Source organism: Microtus pennsylvanicus, chromosome X (assembly GCF_037038515.1).
Source record: "Microtus pennsylvanicus isolate mMicPen1 chromosome X, mMicPen1.hap1, whole genome shotgun sequence".
Taxonomy (NCBI): domain Eukaryota; kingdom Metazoa; phylum Chordata; class Mammalia; order Rodentia; family Cricetidae; genus Microtus; species Microtus pennsylvanicus.
The window spans coordinates 40,887,113-40,906,362 of record NC_134601.1 but is presented as its reverse complement, the minus strand read 5'-3'; the positions used below and the strand labels follow the sequence as shown (position 1 = coordinate 40,906,362).

General features: G+C 47.0%; 1 pseudogene; it reads right to left on the bottom strand.

The window, feature by feature from the left end:
• Positions 1-10,753: 10,753 nt before the first annotated feature.
• On the bottom strand, positions 10,754-17,720 carry LOC142840313 (Wilms tumor protein 1-interacting protein-like; annotated as a pseudogene).
• Positions 17,721-19,250: the final 1,530 nt, after the last annotated feature.

Below are 19,250 nucleotides of genomic sequence, written 5' to 3'. Positions count from 1 at the left end.
TCACACCAGCTGAGCCTAAGGTTCAGGAAGAGAAATAAATAACGTAACAGAAATTATGATAGCTGGACGTTAAATATGCCAGTCTACAGTTCTGTCATATCTACTTTTTGCCTTCTGAAAAAGAAGGGATATTTCTATCCCTTTTCAAAGTGAAACTTCTACACTTTGTGATGTGTAGTTTACTTAAATTTAATTTTTAAAATAAATACACAAAGTATAAATTGTAAATATTAATGGGGTACTATGTGTGTGTGTGTGTGTGTGTGTGTGTGTGTGACTGTGTGTGGCTGTGTCTGCCTGTCTGTGTATAGTATAATATTTGAATCAGATTTTCACGAACTCTTCAGTACCATGGTTAGATATTTTTGCTTTGTTTTGTTGAAACAGGGTCTCATATAGTCAGGCTGGCCTTGAATTCTCTTTCTAATCCTTATAACAACCTTGAAGTTCTGATCCTCCTGTTTCCACCTTTCAAGTGCTAGGAATCCATCCCTGGACCTCTTGAAAGCTAGGCAGTCATGCTATCAACTGAGCTACATCCCCAGCTGTACCCATCAACTCTTCCTTGTTCTGTCTGTTCTCAGTCTCTACTACCTACTTTCCTTTGGTATTAGTTACTTTTCTCACAGTTGTGATGCTTGGGAAAAGAAACTGAGGAAGGACAGTTTTATTTTGGCTCATAGCTCTTGAGTACAGCCCACCACAATGGAGAATTCGTGAGGCATGAAGTATTTGGTCCCATGGTATCTTTGATCAGAAAGCAGAGGTAAATGCTTGTGCTCATCTAATTTCTGTTTTTATCCAGCCCATGAAATGATACTGAAACGACCCACTCAAGAAAGATTTAGACATCACATTAATTAAGCCAATTAAGAATATAAGAGAAGAGTACTTCAGTTTTTGCCAGTTACCAAAAAAGGTGACTGTTTGAGTCTTTTGATACCAAAGCTCAGGGGTACAGCATTTTTAAAGGCAAAAACCCACAATTACATCAATGTTAGTTGAGGTCAAGGTAATCTTGCAACATATGTTTAAACAGAACACAGTAGTTATTTCAGACACAACATGACAACTAATTGTGACTTTATTTTTAGTTATTTTAGTTTATGCTTAGTTTGTATAAACATTAATTATTTTGGTTAATACACTTAGACCATGGTCAGGGTCATTGAAATCCCAAATGGATTGCCAAGGAAAGCGTAGGTGTTGAAGGGGTAAAGGGCTGGGAAGTGTCTGTGAACAATGAAGTAGAGTGTTGTGGGCTATTTATACACAGCAAGGGTGTATTGTTGTGATTGGTATAATAAAAAGCTGAATGACCAATAACTAAGCAGGAGAGATAGGAGGGACTTCTGGGCAGAGAGGAAACACTGGGAAGAAGAAGGCAGAGTCACCAGCCAGACTTTTAAAAAACAGGAATGTCAGTACAGAGTCAAGGTAGCCAAGTCACATAAAAGAACCTATATTAAAAGATATGGGTTAATTTAAGTTATAAGAGCTAGTTAGGGACATGTTTAAGGTGGCTGGGCTATCATAATCAATGATGGGTCTCTGTGTTGCTATTTGGGAGCTGGCAGCCCAAAGAAAAATCCAATTACAATGGAGTCTTAAACTTTGCCATGAAAATGTCCATTGGCTTCCAAGTTTACAGCTGGAGTAGGACTGGAGAGCTGGCTCCTGTTGTCTATAGAAAGTGCAGTCCACTGCACCTATCTTCATGTACACATTTTGTAGGGCATAAACCTTTATTCCATACCACCACCACCACTTGGGTAAACATCTAGAAATGAAATGGCTTCATCACTTGGTAACAGTGCATTTAACTTTTTGAAAAATTGCCAAACTAATTTTTAAAATGACTTTCTTTGTATCTTTTCTTATGACTGTTATACCTCCACAAAAGCAATTTAAGGGAGAAAGAATTTCTTCTGGCTCAAATTGCAGGGGTACAGTCTACCATGATGAGTAAATCAAAGCAACAGTTGCTTAAACAGCTGGTTACATTGCATTAAGAGCCAAAAACCAGAGAAAATGAAGGTGGGAACATTCAAATCAGTTTTTTCTTTTTATACAGTCCAAAACAAAAGCCCAGGAAATGGTACCATACAAAGAGAGTGGGTGGATTTGATCACCCCTATTAACTTAATCAAAATAATTATACACTGGCATGCCCAGAAGCCTGTCTCCCAGGTGAGTCTAAATCTCATGAGGTTGACAATTGTAATTAATGTTAACAACTTCACTTCTTGACAACTTGATACCCAAACAAATCACTTTAAACACATCTTTCCATATATTGGCCAAAGTTTCATATTTATTCCATAATGCAAAATACAATCCAACTTCAAAAGGTCCCATAGCCTTTAACAATTCTTACACTTCAATAGTCTAAAGACTCTTAACTGTAAGCTCCTGTAAAATAGAATAACACGTTATGTACCTCTAACATATAATGGGAGTAAACACTCCTAATCCAAAATGGAAGGATTGCACATAGCAAGAAATAATCACACCAAAATCCAGCATGAAAAACATCAGATCCTGCAGCTGTGTGTCAAGCTTCTGGAGCTCATAATATAATCAACTGGGCTCCAAAAACTTTGATAGCCATAGCTCAGTAGCTCTTCTGACCTCAGCACACCCAGATTCTTTGCTAAGCCAGGTCTATTCCATACTCATAGCTCTTACCACACACGTCCCCATGCTCTTGACTTCATGAACATTCTGATATTTCCACTGAAACCTTAAAGACCCTCACAGATTCACACATAGCCTCTCAAGAATTCAATGCAAGGACTCCAACCCTGTCACACATTGTCTAGTTTCAAATTCTTTTGAAATCATAGAGCAAGACTCCATGAACCCATCAATTTGTTTTTGTTTATTTTTTTAATTTTTTTTAAAAAAGAAAACAAACTATCTTTTTCACTACATACCAATCCCATTTCCCACTCCCTCTCCTCTTCCCACCTACTCCCCCAATCCACCCACCATCCACTCTTCAGAGAGGGTAAGGCACATTGCTTTGGGGAAGGTCCAAGGCCTTCCCTACTATATCTAGGCTGAGCAAGGTATCCATCCAAAGAGAATAGGTTCCAAAAAAGCCAGTATATGCAGTAGAGATAGTTCCTGGTGCCATTGCCAGTGGCCCCACAGTCTGCCCCAGCCACACAACTGTCACCCACAGTCAGAGGGACTAATTTGGACCTATGCTGTTTTCTTCCCTGTCTGGAGTTGGGGAGCTCCCATTAGCTCAGGTAGACTGTCTCAGTGGGTGTGTCCATCATGGCCTTGACCTCTTTGTTCATATTCTCACTTCTCCCACTCTTCAACTGGACTTTGGGAACTCAGTCCAGTGCTCCGATGCAGGTCTCTGCCTCTGTTTCCATCAGTTGTTGGATGAAGATATTCATCAGTCTGACTATAGGGCAAGGCCAGTTTGGGCACCCTCTATTGCTTAGGGTTGTGGATCCCTGGGAATTTCTCTAGTGTCGGGTTTCTTGCTAGCCCCATAATGGCTCCCTCAATCAAAATATCTCTTTCCTTGCTCTTTTCTCCGTCCTTCCTTCATCTCGTCTGTACCATTCCCTCAAGTTCTCCTCTTCCCTCCCCTTTTCCCCTCATCTTCCTCTTCTGCCATCCCTACTCTCTCCAACCCCATGCTCCCAATTTTGTCAGGCGATCTTGTCTAGGCAGTGTGTCTGTGGACAAAGGACAGGAAACTGGCAACACCCTGAGTTTGGGACATGATTTGAGCATTTCTGGTTAGCCGGGACTTCATTAGGTGTCATCTAGGATGCGAGAGACTAGGTGTGTTCAGATAACCACAGGAGCCCTCACCCATGATACTGTGAAGATCACTTCAAACCTCAGTGGCTCACACACAAATAAATACGTCTCTCCTTTATTTTCACCACCACGAACTTCCCTTAGCCAGTGTCAGGCAGGGACAAAAACAACACCAGTCCTTAATATGTGTCATGTGTGTCATTGTCTAGAAGGAACTGCTTGTTCCCCCATGGAGAGGAGTCTTTTATTGGTGCCTTCCTACACAACAGATCAAGAAACATCTCAAAACGCTCTGGAGAGATAGAGTCCCTTTCGCCATGATGCCTGCCTGTGATCCCAGCCATGCTAAACCTGCTGCATGTGGTGTGACTGAAGGAGAGATCTGTAGAGAACGTGGTAATTGGGCCCTATGGCCTTATGGCCCCTATGGTCCCTGTGGCCCCTATGGCCCCCTATGCCCGCTATGACCCCTATGGCCCCATGGCCCCTATGGCCCCATGGCCCTATGTGTGTATGTCTACAGGCCAGAGCAGGGCAGCAGACCTCATTACAGTTGGTTGTGTGCCATTACGTGGTTGCTAGGAATTGGACTCAGGACCTTTGGAAGATCAGGCAGTGCTGTTAACCACTGAGCTATCTCTCCATATTCTTCTTTCTCTTGTCTGAAGAGGGCCACAGACCTCGTTAGAGCTGTTTGTGAGCCATTTTGTGGTTGTCCGTAATTGAACTCAGGTTGTTTGAAAGAGCAGGCAATGCTGTTAACCACTAGCCAGCCATCTTTCCAGCTCCTTTTTCGATCTTTTTAACTAAACCAGGTTTTCTTGATGTGGTGTGTGGGTCACATCTGCATTCCCCTCAGGGGTCTCCATTGGCGGTTAGTATACCACATAGAGGAGGTCTAGATAGTTTCTCTGGCTTTAAATTGGATTAACCTTTTGCTGGTGTTTGTAGTTGCTTGTATGTCTTGGATGTGAGTTTTTCATTAGGCACGTGAAAGGGCCAGTATTTTATTCTTCTAGCCATCTTGCCTTGTTCTGCTTGGTGGTGTCTCTGAAGCACGCTGGGGCATGGTGATGGAACTTTTAGGCTTTAATATCCTAACACAGTTTTGCCTGATGCAGTCACGACAACGTGTGCCCATGTCCTTGTCTTAGAATTTGCGCATCTCATTTCATACATTTAATGTTGCATTCTGAGTGAGTTTACTGGTGGTGTTTCACAGTCACCAGCACTTGTTTTTTCCATGCGTGGATACCCAATTGCCCCAGAATCATTTCTTGTTGGAAAAAAATTGTCCTGGAACTAGCTTCTAAGAACAGGCTAGCCTCAATCTCACTGAGATCTGCCCGCCTCTGAGTGCTGGGATTAAAGGCGTGCACCACCACAGCTAAAAATATTGTTTTTAAGAATGATTTTGTAGCATTTTGTTGAGATTCAATTGATCATAAACATGGGAGTTTGCTTTGGGTCCTGCAAGCCAGGACCAAATCAAGTCGATTTCTCAGGGGAGAACTTTGGTAAAATCTCTAACCCCCCCCTTCAACGTGTCAGTTACATTTACTGGTCTAAAACCCTCCATGACTGAACTTCCCCACTGGAGCAGAGTGGAACTCTAAGGGTCACCTCCGGGGAACAAAGACTTGCCCCACCTAGGAGAGAACACAACCATACCACATAGCTAGAAGGATCCTCGATCTGCAAATAAAGGAAAAGGTAAAGGAAAGGCCCAGACTTGCCAGACTGGTAAAGGAAAGGCCCAGACTCCTCAGCCACCCTCAGCATAGGCCAGCCTCGTCGTTGGTGCAGCACAGATGTGAGCAGACTGGCTTTGAAGACATCGGTCGCTAGAGCACCTGGGAGGCCAGACCCAGGCTGTACTGGAGCCCAGGAGTCTGAGTCCAAAGGTCCATGAAAGCCAATGGGGATCACTGTTTTAGAAAACTCACAGAAGAGGAACTGCCATTTGACTTTGTGCAGGGGTGAGGAAAGAGCCGTGGCCTTGCTCTCCTTGATGATGCTTTACCATTATGTCGGTAAGGCTGGGCTTCTCATCACCTAACATCAGAGGGAAGCTCTGTGAAAATGGAATTACTCGTCAAGGGGTGCAGACTTTGGCAGGTGGAATCGATGCATCTGGTCCCACAGGAAGCAGGTGGTGTGGGAACTGTGGCGTGCTGGGTAGGGTTGCTTCGTTAATTTGAAATACAGTAGGATTATCTGGGAGAGGGAACCTCAACTGAAAAAAAAATTGCCTCCATTAGACCAACCTGTAGGCAAGTCTGTGGAGGGTATTTTAAAAATTATGATTGGTGGGGGGGGGGGTTGGTCCGGGAATGGTGGTGCCACCCATAGGTGGGTGGTTCTGGGCTGTATAAGGAGCAAAGCCATGGGGAAGAAGCCAATAAGCCGCATCCCTCCATGGCCTCCGCTTCTGTTCCTGCTTCCCGGTTCTCTCCTGGAGTCCCTGCCGTGGCTTCCCATTCATAATGGACTGTGGTTGGAATGCATAAGCCAAAGAAACCCTGTCCTCCCCAAGTTCTTATCAGTCATGGTGTTTGATCAGAGCAGTAGACTCCAAAGTGAGACCTCTGGTCTGGGGAGGTTAGTCTGGGAGGGACGACCCAAGCAGCCTGCGCGTCTGTGTGTTCACTGTCAGGGAGCAGATGCTGCATGATCAGAGGCTGTTAGGTCTCACACACGAAGAGCAGCCTGGAGGAGCGCATGTTCTCAAGTGTCATTGAATTTAATACTTCTTTACCAATGGCATGTCGCTGTGCGTGGCTGTGCAAGCTGCTCCCCAGCATGCCCAAGAAGCAAGTCAATCTTGAAGTATTTGTTGATGAGTACATTTTAATTTTAGTCGAAGCTTTGGCCCAAAAGGAGGCCACATGGAGGAGACTAAGGCTTAATGGGAGCCATCTCGGCAGACAGCTGCGGAAAATAATTATGAATTCTGACGGGAACCCCAGGGAGCTGGGGGTGGGGCTTTCATTGGAAAGCCTTGGCTGATGGCATAGCTCTTTGGTAGCAATGATCTGAAAGGGACAAATGTGTCCTTCTGCTTTCCAACCTCCAGCCGGCCCAGCTGCCGTCTCCAGAGACTCGCCTGTCTCTGGCCCTCAGAAATCTGATTTCAGATTTCAGTTTGGACAACTTTTTCCTGCTATGACCAGACACCCATCACATGGGCCTTCCCGAAGGGAGCCCAGCAGGAGGGCCTGGGCTATCTGCAGGGCAGAATTTGTCTTCAGTGGCCTCTTTCTGCCACTGTCACCTTAGGCTCTTGGGGGTGAGATGTTTTTCCAGTAGCTATTGTGGGGAGAGAGCCCACAAACCCTTAAAGTCAGAGGACAGCTAATGGGAATTGGTGCTCTCTTCTCACCACGTGGTTCATGGAGTTAGGTGTTCAGCCTGTCATCTGGCAGCTGGCGACTTTACACTGGCTCCATCCTGTTGATTGGCAACCACCGGTTCTATTCCAGACTTTATACTAGTACTAGCCCTCAGTTCACACTTTAGAGTTTATTGATGCACACACACACAAACACACACACACATCTGTATATGTACATATATGTGGGTTGCAGCATGACCCTATAGACTTCAGGAGAGTTCTTATAGACTTCATGACCTTATAGACTCAGAGAGTTTATGAGACCTCAATTAGATTAAGAGGCAGAGAGTTAATAATGATTAGGCATCAGTTTGGATTGGCAGGAAGGATGTTAAGGGCTTGGTCCCAGAGGCTCCAAGAGCCAGCCCCAGATAGCAGAGGCATGGGCATTCATTAGAATGGAAGGGATAGGTCAAAAGATGGATAGATGGGTGGATGGGCAGGAGTCAGCTGGAGTGGGCCAGGTCAAGGGATTCCACTGGCTGAAGCCCTGGGTATAGCTGGGAGTCCACTGACTGCTGGTTCCTTGCTACATGCCAGCTTATCAGGTGGCACACCAGTGAGACCATCGCCACCACAGGGTTAGCGTCCTTTTTACAGGGTTCAGGAAGGGTGTTACATGCTCTGCTGGGCTTGTGTATTTGATAAAAACTTTTTCCACATTTATTTTATGTGTGTTTCTCTGTGCATGTGTGTTGGTTCACGTGTGCCATGGCATGCATGTCTGCGGAGGCCAGAGGATAGCTTGCAGGAATCGCTTCACTCCTTCCACCATGGTTCTCAGATTGGGCAGCAAACACCCTTACCCTCTGAGCAACCTGGCAGGCTGTGTCTTTGTATTCTTGACACGGTTTTAATATACCTATGGGCCCACCTGTTCCGAGTCTACTTCAGTAAGTAGACTCTATTTACCTCTATTTATTGTATGAGAGTATGTTTATACCTCTGTTTACATTTACCATATTGCAATGTACATTTCTACCTCCGATATGACATTGTTTACATTTGGAGATCATTGTCCTCATAATTTGCACAGTTGTTTATTCTCTTAGTCCTCAAGTTAGATAGGTATCGAAAATTATAATCATATATGTTTTTCATATTTATATTTAGATAATCAGGTTCTTTAGATACATAGAGACTATATTTAATATAGATTATTTTTCAACCTCTTCAAAGAGCTATAAAAAAAGGCCCCGCCTTTACCTTACCTATGCCCCCTTATGCTCCACCTATGTCCCGCCTATGCCCCTCCTATGCTCCGTCTATGCCCCGCCTTTGCCCCTAAGCTCCTTCTATGCCCCGCCTTTGCCCCGCCCATGCTCCACCTATGTCTCACCTATGCCCTACCTTTTCCCCCGCCTTTGCCACTCCTATGCTCCACCTATGTCTCACCTATGCCCTACCTTTTCCCCCGCCTTTGCCACGCCTTTGCCCCTCCTATGCCCTGCCTTTGCCCCTCCTATGCCCCGCCTTTGCCCCGCCTTTGCCCCGCCTTTGCCCCGCCTTTGCCCCGCCTTTGCCCCGCCTTTGCCCCGCCTTTGCCCCGCCTTTGCCCCGCCTTTGCCCCTCCTATGCCCCGCCTTTGCCCCGCCTTTGCCCCGCCTTTGCCCCTCCTATGCCCCGCCTTTGCCCCTCCTATGCCCCGCCTTTGCCCCTCCTATACCCCGCCTTTGCCATGCCTATGCTCCTCCTATGCCCCGCCTTTGCCCCGCCTTTGCCCCGCCTTTGCCCCTCCTATGCTCCGCCTTTGCCCCGCCTTTGCCCCTCCTATGCTCCGCCTATGACCCGCCTATGCTCCTCCTATGCCCTGCCTTTGCCCCTCCTATGCCCCGCCTTTGCCCCTCCTATGCCCCGCCTTTGCCCCTCCTATACCCCGCCTTTGCCATGCCTATGCTCCTCCTATGCCCTGCCTTTGCCCCTCCTATGCTCCGCCTATGCTCCTCCTATGCTCCGCCTATGACCCGCCTATGCACCGCCTATGCCCTTCCTTTGCCCCTCCTATGCTCCGCCTTTGCCCCACCTATGCTCTGCCTATGCTCCTCCTATGCCCCGCCTATGCTCCTCCTATGCTCCGCCTATGACCCGCCTATGCACCGCCTATGACCTGCCTCTGTCCCTCCTATGCCCCGCCTATGCCCCTCCTATGCTCCGCCTATGAACTGCCTATGCTCCTCCTATGCCCCACCTCTGTCCCTCCTATGCTCCTCCTATGCCCCACCTCTGTCCTCCTATGCCCCACCTTTGCCCCTCCTATGCTCCGCCTATGCCCCGCCTTTGCCCCTCCTATGACCTGCCTATGCTCCTCCTATGCCCCACCTCTGTCCCTCCTATGCCCCACCTTTGCTTCTCCTGTACCCCACCTTTGCCCTGCCTTTGCCCCGCCTATGCTCTGCCTATGCCTTTCCTATACCCTGCCTATGCTCCGCCTATGTCCCGACTATGCTCCTCCTATGCCCCGCCTTTGACCCTCCTATGCCCCCTCCTATGCACCTCAACCGTGGCCACCTGGGCCTTCCGGGAGCAACAGCTAGGCAGGAGGACAGGCAGGATTTTGGGGAGTCAGTGGAAAATGAATCTAGGTGCAGAGAGACACTAATGAAAGACAGAGCAAGCCAGGTACACAGAATGGAAGAGAGGTAAAAGCTACATGGCAGAATGTAGATTAATAAAAGCAGGTTAATCTGAATTATGAGAGCTAATTGGGAAAAGCCTAAGCCAAAGGCCAAGCTTTCATTATTAAGAAGTCTGTGTCCCTATTTGCAGGCTGGTGGTCCAAGACAGTCCAACAAGAAAGCTTACTACACAGGGCTACACAGTAAGACCATATTTCAAAAAAACACACAAACAAAGAAAGTGGGGGGAGGTAAAGCTTGGTCCCTTGTCCATGGAGGGAGTGGTTGAAGTGACAAAGAGGCTTTGGTTCTTTGATCAATGGAACTCCAGAACCTTGACCTCTTTTTTTATACATGTATTATTATTACTGATGATGTTGTTGTTGTTGTTGTTTTGGTTTTAAGACAGGGCTTCTCTGTGTAGCCCTGGATGGCCTAGCCCTCACTCTGTAGACCAGGCTGGCTGCATGTGTTATTTGCATGTGAAGTGGGTGCCATGGCATGCCTGTGGAGGTGAGGACAACTTGCAGAATCAGCTATCTCCTCCACCACGTGGGTCCTAAGACTCAGTAGCAGGTATCCTTACACAGTGGGCCATCTCAAAGTTCTCTCCAAACCTTCTTTCTTGTTCTTTTACCAGTTATGAGGTGATCAGCTCTGCCACACCACAGGCCCAAAGCAATGGCATCAACCAACCATCATGGGATTAAACCTCTACAACCAAACTGAAATAAACCTTTTCTATGTAATTTGGTGACTCCGGATAAATGAAGCAACGGCGTACTCATCCTCCGCTAGAATTCTGATGGACACATCCTATCTCCTATGACCCTCCAAAGTTTAGGCTGGGTGTCGCCTCCCCCAGGAAACCTTCCATAGGTTTTCAAGGTCCTGACAACTCCCTTCAACAGCAACACACTATTTCATGTGGACACTGCCAATTCTAAATTCCTGTCTATTCTACTAAATCCAACACCCACTTAGTGAAAATGGGACTGTCTGAAAGAAAAATGGGCATGGGTGGGAAGAAAGGAAAAGGCTTACTGAGGGAGTATGGAGCAGAAGCTACAGAGAGAGGATCCAGGGTGGAGGGTGACAGTGTCTGCAGGGGAGGGTGGGTGAGGCCGGAGCTCACCTCACAGTGGTAACTCTCCACGTGGTAGTCTCTGTCCATGGACACCACACGAATGGTTGTCCCACAGCCCTGGAAAAAGAGGCAGATTCACATGTGTGCTCCCTGGACCTGAAGCACTATGTCCTGTCCATTAAAGCACCTCTCTCTACAATGTGCCACCCTGAGTAGACATGTCCCTCGGACAAGGACAGCGCACTACAGCACGTGCCCAAGAGGAATGTGTATGTGCCCTAGGCATCTTCCTCAACTGGAGTCACACATAGGTATGTGACAGTAAGAAAGTCACATGGGTGTTGGCTCATGCAGAAACTCCCACTACCAGCCATGTTCCTCAGGAAGCTGACTTCAATAGATATTGTTCATGCAGAAAGACCCAGAGAGCTACACATGCCAAGGCCTCCATATCTGTTCTTCTAGCCCTAGGCTACCCAACATCCACTGCAAAACTGAATGAGCCAGGTGAGCAGCCCCTCCCAATACAAGTAATGGAGCAGAGTGCCGCAGTGGGTCACGAGAATCAGGGCCACCTCTTCCCTGTAATGCACCCAGGGTACACCTGCCCCACCTCCTGCATGAACGTCCTCTATACTCCTCAGCCCTGCAGAATGCAGAGTATGGCCACCTTTGACCACTCCTAATATGGCCTGAGTCAAAGCAGGCAGGATCGGATCGGGCAAAGCCTCAGGATCACGCACCCTCTGCTTCTGGGTGAAGTGTTCCTACCTGGGTAGGGAGGATAGGGCAGGCACAGGAAGCACATTTTGGAGAAAATGCCCTGGAAGGATAAAGGAAGTAGGAGTGAGAAGGTGAGAAGGTAGTCAAGGGGACATGGGTGGAGCTACCACAACAGCTCTAAGATAGCCTGCCTCCTGTGTAGACACGCGGGTGTGCAGCTTCTGCCTTCTTGGCACTAATGCTTGACACAGTTCCTATCTGTGCCCTCCCTCCCTCCTCCTTCAGGACTGCCTCTGGCTCCCTCCAGCCATCTCCTATGCATTCTCTAGTCCCTGATGTCCAGACTGAAGCCATCCCTAGGGGAGACTTCTGCTCCACCCTGAGTACCAAGGACAAATGCCAGCACCAATCTCAAAAATCAGCAGCAGCAGAGACCCAAGGCTCTGAGGCCTAAGCCCGGAGCCACCATAACACATAAGCACTGGCTGTCCACGTGGCACCAGGGCTTTCTCCTCGGGAAGAAAAGGCCCAATGGCAGGGAACAGTCAGGTAAGAGCCCAGAACAGAGACCAGGAATCACAAATGTCCCTGCCCTGCCCTTATGGCGTCACTGGGAACCATCCCCAGGCCCATGAATTGGAACACATATGGAAACATATTCTGGAAACATAATAGTTATTGATACCACCTCCAGTTCTTTCCTGATGTATCCCACCAAAATATAAGGAGGCCCATCTTTCTGCTCCTGTCACCAAGATCAGAGCTGTCCCTACCCCAACTGCAGAGAAAACATGAGGGCAGAAAGAGAAAAAAAGGCCAGGACCAAAGAGGCAGAGCTAGGCAGGAAAGAGAGCTGGGGAGGCCATGTTGCGGCCCACACTGCTTCTTCAGCAAGAGAGACTCACGTGTGGTAGTCTCTAACACAGTAGATGTTGTTCTCCACGTCCACGGTGAAGGGAACGCCATCCAGACACTCGTTACACACTGAGCAGAGGAAGCAACCCAGGTGGTAGGACTTGCTAAGGGCCTGCAGGATGTGGGGGAAGCACCAAAAGGTTAGCATGGGCAGGAGGCACAGCACCGCACCCCAGAGGCCATGGCTTAGGGCCTCACCAATGGTCTAGAGCAGCAGAGGGTGGGGGACTCCAGGTCACGGGGAGGTTCTCACCATCTCCATGATAAGGTGTCCACACACGCTGCACTTGTCAGCAGTTTGCTGGAACCCGGAGTACTGAGAGGAGACACAGGATCCAGGATGTCACATGACAAGGGGGCACTCACTGTCGCTGGCCTCAGGTCTGCATGTGAGTCCGAAGGAGGGTCCCGCCCCCGCTCCCACCCAGCTGGGCCAGCAACACAGTGCAGACTCACCAGGAAGTCCTCCTGGCAGTACACTTTCTCACCCACGTTCTAGAAGGCCTTCCCGCGAAGTCGTCTCCCTGGAGGGGAAGGGGTGGAGGGGGTAATGGAAGCTGACACCAGGAAAGGAGCCTGGATTGAGTGTCAGTACTTACCACCCACCAATGAGAAAATGAACATGGGACATCTCCCTCCAAACACCCCTTTATTTGTTTGCATATACACCTTTGTCAGAAGAGGGCGCCAGATCTCATCACAGATAGTTGGGAGCCTCCAAGTGTGCAGAAGCCAGATGCTGACCAAGAGCATGGGAGTGTCCCCTGCAAGTATCCCACGTTCAGCACCTGGCAGGAGGTCTGTCTCCCACTCGCACCTACTCCCAGTCCATTACCAGCAGCCACATCTGCTAAACCACGACACCTATCATGCCTTCTCACATTGAACCAAGCAACGTATCACAAAGACAAACCAACCCTTTAGCCCACACACACCCCTGAGGTTGACTCACACTGGGTTACAACCTTCCCATAACCTTACTATCTTCCTCCATCCCGGAATGCACCCACCCGACCTGCTAAGAGACAGTCTCTACTCCCCCAAGATCTACTTCAAAGCCGCCCAGAACTGCTAGTTTTGCTGGCTTGAGGCTAGAAATCTGCCAGGCCTGTCTCATGCTTGCTAACCCTGCACACCCTCACTTCCTCTATCCTGATTCACCCTAAGTACTGAGGCAAGAAAAGCCCTCAGAGGTTGTTGGGCTGATGCATGTTATTCTTTTGCCTGGGTTGTTGTGAATCTTACTTCCTTTCTTTGGTATTTGGTGGTATAAAATCCATTTTCTGTTGTCCTTTCTGAAACAAGGTCTTGGTATGTAGTCTTGTCTGGTCTGAAACTGTACGCAGACCAGGCTGGCTCTGAACTTCAAACTCTCTACTATTCCTGCTTCTCAAGTGCTGGGATTACAGGCCCATACCAAGCCGGCTGAAGTCTGGACTTTTCCTTTGTGTATCCAGCAGTGAGGCTGGTTTGTGGTTCTGTTTTGCCTTGCTGGGGAACAAACCCAACACCTTGAGTACTCTAGACATCCGCTCTACCACGGAGCTAAACTCCTAGCTCAGCATTCCTTTAGGAAATATCCAAATATACGACAAAGCCCAGAGCAGCCCGGCATACCTGGCTTAGCCTCGCATGGTCCTACCTGCAGCCACCACGAGCACTGAAGCCTGTGACCCTAGGGCATCCCATCTCTCTCTCCCTAACCATGGCTCACACAATTGAAGGGGAGGGAGACTTCCCTTCTGCTCCTCATCAAGCATTAGTAGGGTGAGCAGGAGCGATACTATGGATGAAGAAGAATGACCAGCAAAAAAGCTGAAGGATGGAGTTAGCAATTAAGAGTGCTTACTGCTCTCTCAGAAGCCTCCAATTCCATTCCCAGCATCCGTATCTGCTCACAATCAACTGTGACTCCAGTTTCTAAGGATCTGACACTTTTTTCTGGCCTCCCAGGGTACCCTCACATACACATAACTAAATCTTTGCCCATCCATGTCTCCAATCCAAAGTCAGTGGCTGAAAGAGCTCTGTGAGTTCCAAGCCAGCCAGAGCTATACACAGTAAGACCTTGTCTCTTAAGTACATCTTTTTTTTTTTTAAAAAAAAAGTGTCCAGAAAATAGTTTAGTTTGCCAATCAACCTGATTCTTGAAGGTTTACCTAGTCTGTATAGAATAAATACCATGGAATCACACTGTAACCAGAGAACCCTTATTAATCATGACAGAAATATTCTTGGAAACCATTCCTCAAATCAAACCATAATGTTTTTGCTTCTGATGGCAAAGTCACTGGTCACAGCTCCATTAATGTTGCTTCTATTCATCCTGAAAAAATAGTTTTCAATGAAACTCTCTGAAAATAGCCACCCTTTGCCTTAATTCCTTCGTGATTTTACGTGGGAATGTTCAAGAAACAGAGGTTGGGGAAAAGGCACTGTGAAGGGATTTAGAGGGATGGGTGAGCTCTGAGTGTAATTGCACACCCCTGGAATCACATTCCAGAATTCCTGTGTCAGATCCCTGTTCACCATGAGATGGATTTTCATAGTCGCAGCTATGTTGGGAACACTGGAAGCCCCCTGGTATACAGCACACCTGTCCCTAGGAGAAGAAGGCATTAAGTTCATGTGTCATTCCCACTGATACAGTGGTCCTCACCGCACTGTTTTCCAGACCATAAAAGTGATGAGTTGTCAACATTCTTCCATGCAACTGTACCTTCTCTGGAATCAGCTCTCTCACTTCTAAGGGTAATGTAATGCATTCATGTTAGTGTTCTGGATCCTTGGGATGAGGGCCAGATTTTCCACAAACAATTGTACTGGGAACACGGGGGCACAAACAGACATGATTAATCATGGGCGATATGTCAGTAGTTTGGATGGGAGGCGGTGACATGTTTGTCTTCTGTGTAAGAGAAGCAATGTAAATGTGGTATCCTAACACAGACTGCATTCATTATATCAGAACACTTATAGCTCAGGGGATTTGACATATATGAGTTTATAGCATGCCGCAGAGATGCTATGAAGTCATTGGATACCATATCTTCTCTGTGCCTTAGAGGGTTGTCTACCCATGCTTTTGGTAGAATGCAATCCTCTAGGTGCTATACTGATGTCAAAATTTTTTGTTGTTGACCATGTGCCACCTATCCTCAACTTCCATATTAACACTCAGTGGCTGTCCATGTGAACTAGGTCAAATATCGGTGCCATTTATAGTGGCCTACTTCTATCCACTTGTCTGCATCTCCTAAAGACTCTACATCCCTCAGAAAAGGGCAAAGCCTGGCAATAAGCACTCAAATCGCGAGTCTCTGTTGAATGTTCAGCATGTAAACTGTAGCATTCTGTGTCTGAATCCCAGCATCTCATGGGCATCACACCATGCAAAATATATATTCATGTAGCTTAAGGAGTCCCCAAAGTCTTAACGGTTCCCAAAGTATTCTAAAGTTTCCAAACTCAAAGTTTCTTCTAAGATTCAAGCAACACTCTTGGACATAAGCCCCTATAAAATAAGAGAGTTACATCTTTCAAATATATAATAATACAGAGTGATCACTCACATTCAAAAACTTTAGAACACAGACAGTTAGGATATATGGGCCAATGTAAAGAAACGTTGAAGGGTCAATATCAAATACCACGCTTATTATTCTGTTTCATGGAGCCTGTTTTTTTGTTTTTTGTTTTTTTGTAGCTGAGCTCTCCCATCACCACTGAGAGACTCAGAACAAGGACTCTGGAGTCAGTGTCTTGTCCCTGACTCTACCTAGCTATGTGACCTCAGACAAGTTCTGAGGCCTCTCTGAGGCCTATCATCCTGGGTTGTAAGATGACAATAATTAGTGTTGCCTCTCAGAGGTTTTCAGTCGGGATATACGAGAGGTACTGGGCCTACATCACGGAGGATAATTAGCTCCCTTTAGTAGAAGGGATAATATGGGAAGTTACAGCTGAATAGGCACCATGCCCCAGCTCAGGGAGGCCAGGGCCAAGCTCTTTAAATATTTACTTTGCTTTTACAGGCTGGGATGGCAATGTGGGGAGGAATGGAGCATAAGAGTATTCAGAAGAAACCCCAGTGGCAGCACGCAGCTTATCGGGGCACAGTTCTCCAAGGATTATCAGGCCAGAGTTACAGGATTCTGGTTTTCTTGGCGTGTTACAATGCACAAGACCTCTGTGTCTCAGTTTCCCTGCCAGTGAAATGGGGAAAAACTAGAATTTTGATCATGGGGTCCTAAAAAGGACCCAGGAGAGAGCAAGATCACAGGATGGTTTTGTAAGATGGCAAGTGGCTAAGCCAAAGCCAGTCTTTTTGCTCCTGGGAGCCCCTGTAGGGTATTGTGGAGCGCCACAGAGGACAGTTAGATGCTAAAGAGGGGAAATGTGGGGGTTAGAGACAAAGCCCATGTACAGGTGCTCTGCCTGCCATAGGGGACATTCTATTATGTCCCATGATGACCCAGGAGAAGTGATGGCTAGAAGACAGAAGGGGGGAGCTATTAGCCGGGGTTCAGTCCGTCCTGGGGAGGAACTGCATGAGGTCTTCCACAGGCTCTCTGACTCCTGAGTCCTACCTTGTCCACTTGGGCCCTTCACCCTGTCACTGCTAGGATCCACTCATAGTTGCCCTCCCCTCCTCTCCCCCCTCCCCACCCCGCTTCACCCTTGCTGCATACACAGCCTCTGCTTTTCCCCCCACGTGATTGTCCCACAGAGTAGCCTCCTGTCCTCCTGTAGCCTAGGATCCTGGTCCTTCCAGAAAGCCCTCCCTGCAGCATCGATTCCCCATCCCCAGAAGTGCTGCTAATGTCACTCAGTCCTACATGGAAAGAGAAGCTGCCACATATAGTCTACATGTCCTGTGATTCATCCTCTCAAAGGCCAGCCCAGGTTCATTCTGGGGCTAGAGTCCACTCCAAGGCATAGTCAACCAGCCTTGGATATTTCCTGAGCAAGTACCAGGATGGCATTAGTCAAAGTAATGGCTGGTGATTCCAGAAATGCCATAGGGAAGGAAAAACAAAATGATGGCCATATTGATTTGGGGCAGGAGCCTCCTGAAAGCAGCTGCTCCAGCCATCTGCCTCTGGGACCAGCGCTTGCCACATACTCGATACATCCTGAGGTCTTGAGCCTGCCCGTGGGCAACAAGTCTCAGGCATATACCAAGTTCCCCGAGCATGGCTGGCCTCCCGGCAAGCCAAGAACACCAAAGAAAAGATGATACTCCACTGAATGTACCCTGTGTCCATTTCCAAGGAATTCAGGTTATCCTCAGAGGAGGTAACAGCAGAAAGCAAAGCAAACAGGATCTCTGTCTGTACTCAACTCGGGGGCTCAACAGCTTTGGGGCTTTGCCTGCTCCAAAATGTATTCTCTTTGTGATGAGGGATGTCTGCCTCCCTTGACTACAGCCTTGTGCCAGGCATGTGGTAGGTGCTTATATGTTTAACAACCGATGTCCTCTACCCCTATTGTCCAGAACCTCACTATCTTGCAGCAACTGTGAATGTGAGACATACAGGCATGTGTCTGACTTATTGACACTGAGACATACTATTGTCATCCACATACACACATACACACACAGACACACACACACACAATTGCACACAAAAAAGATTCTCAAAATGCTTCAAGTAAGTTTATGGCTTTTTCTGTACCATATTCCTAGTGATCCCAACCAGACCATGCTGGTCTAGACCGATCCAGACCGGTTCCGACCAGTCCAGACTGGTCTCGACTGGTCAAACTAGGTAGCTGCCTTGAAATCCAGGATTACACTATTTTATGCAGCAGCAACCAGCCTCACACATTCATCAACATCCTTGGTAGATTTGATAAGACAATTACAAATTCTTAAACAGAGGAATCAGATAAAAGAGAGTATTCCCCACATTTAAAAGGTTTCAATCACCATTGATGGAGAAAACAAGATATTTCATGGGAAAAAACAGATTTAAACAATATATATCCACATACCCAGCCTTACAGAAAGTACTACAAGGAAAACCTCAACCCAAGGTATCCAACAACACCCACAATAACACAGACATCTGATAACCTTACACCATCACAACCCAAAGAAGGGAAACACATAAACACTAGCACCAAAAATAAGCGGAGTTAACAACCACTGGTCATTAATATTGCTTAATATCAATTAAATCAATTCACCTATAAAAAAGACACAGGTTAAGAGAATGGATACAAACACAGGATCCAGCATTGTGCTGTTCACAAGAAACACACCTCAACCTCAAAGACTGACACTACCTCAGAGTAAAGGGTTGGGAAAAGGTTTTCCAAAAAATGGACCAAAGAAACAAGTGGGTGTGGCTATCCTAATATCTAACAAAGTTGATTTCAAACTAAAATCAATCAGAAGAGATGGAGAAGGACACTTTATGCTCATAACAGGAACAATTCATTAAGAAGAAGTCTGGGGCTGGAGAGATGGCTCGGAGGTTAAGAGCATTGCCTGCTCTTCCAAGGGTCCTGAGTTCAATTCCCAGCAAACACATGGTGGCTCACAACCATATGTAATGAGATCTGGTGCCCTCTTCTGGCCTGAAGACATACAGAGAGAATATTGTATATATAATAAATAAATAAATAAATATTTTAAAAAAATAAGTCTCAATCCTGAATATCTATGCCCCTAATAAAAGAGCTCCCACATATGTAAAAGAAACATCACTAAAACTTAAAT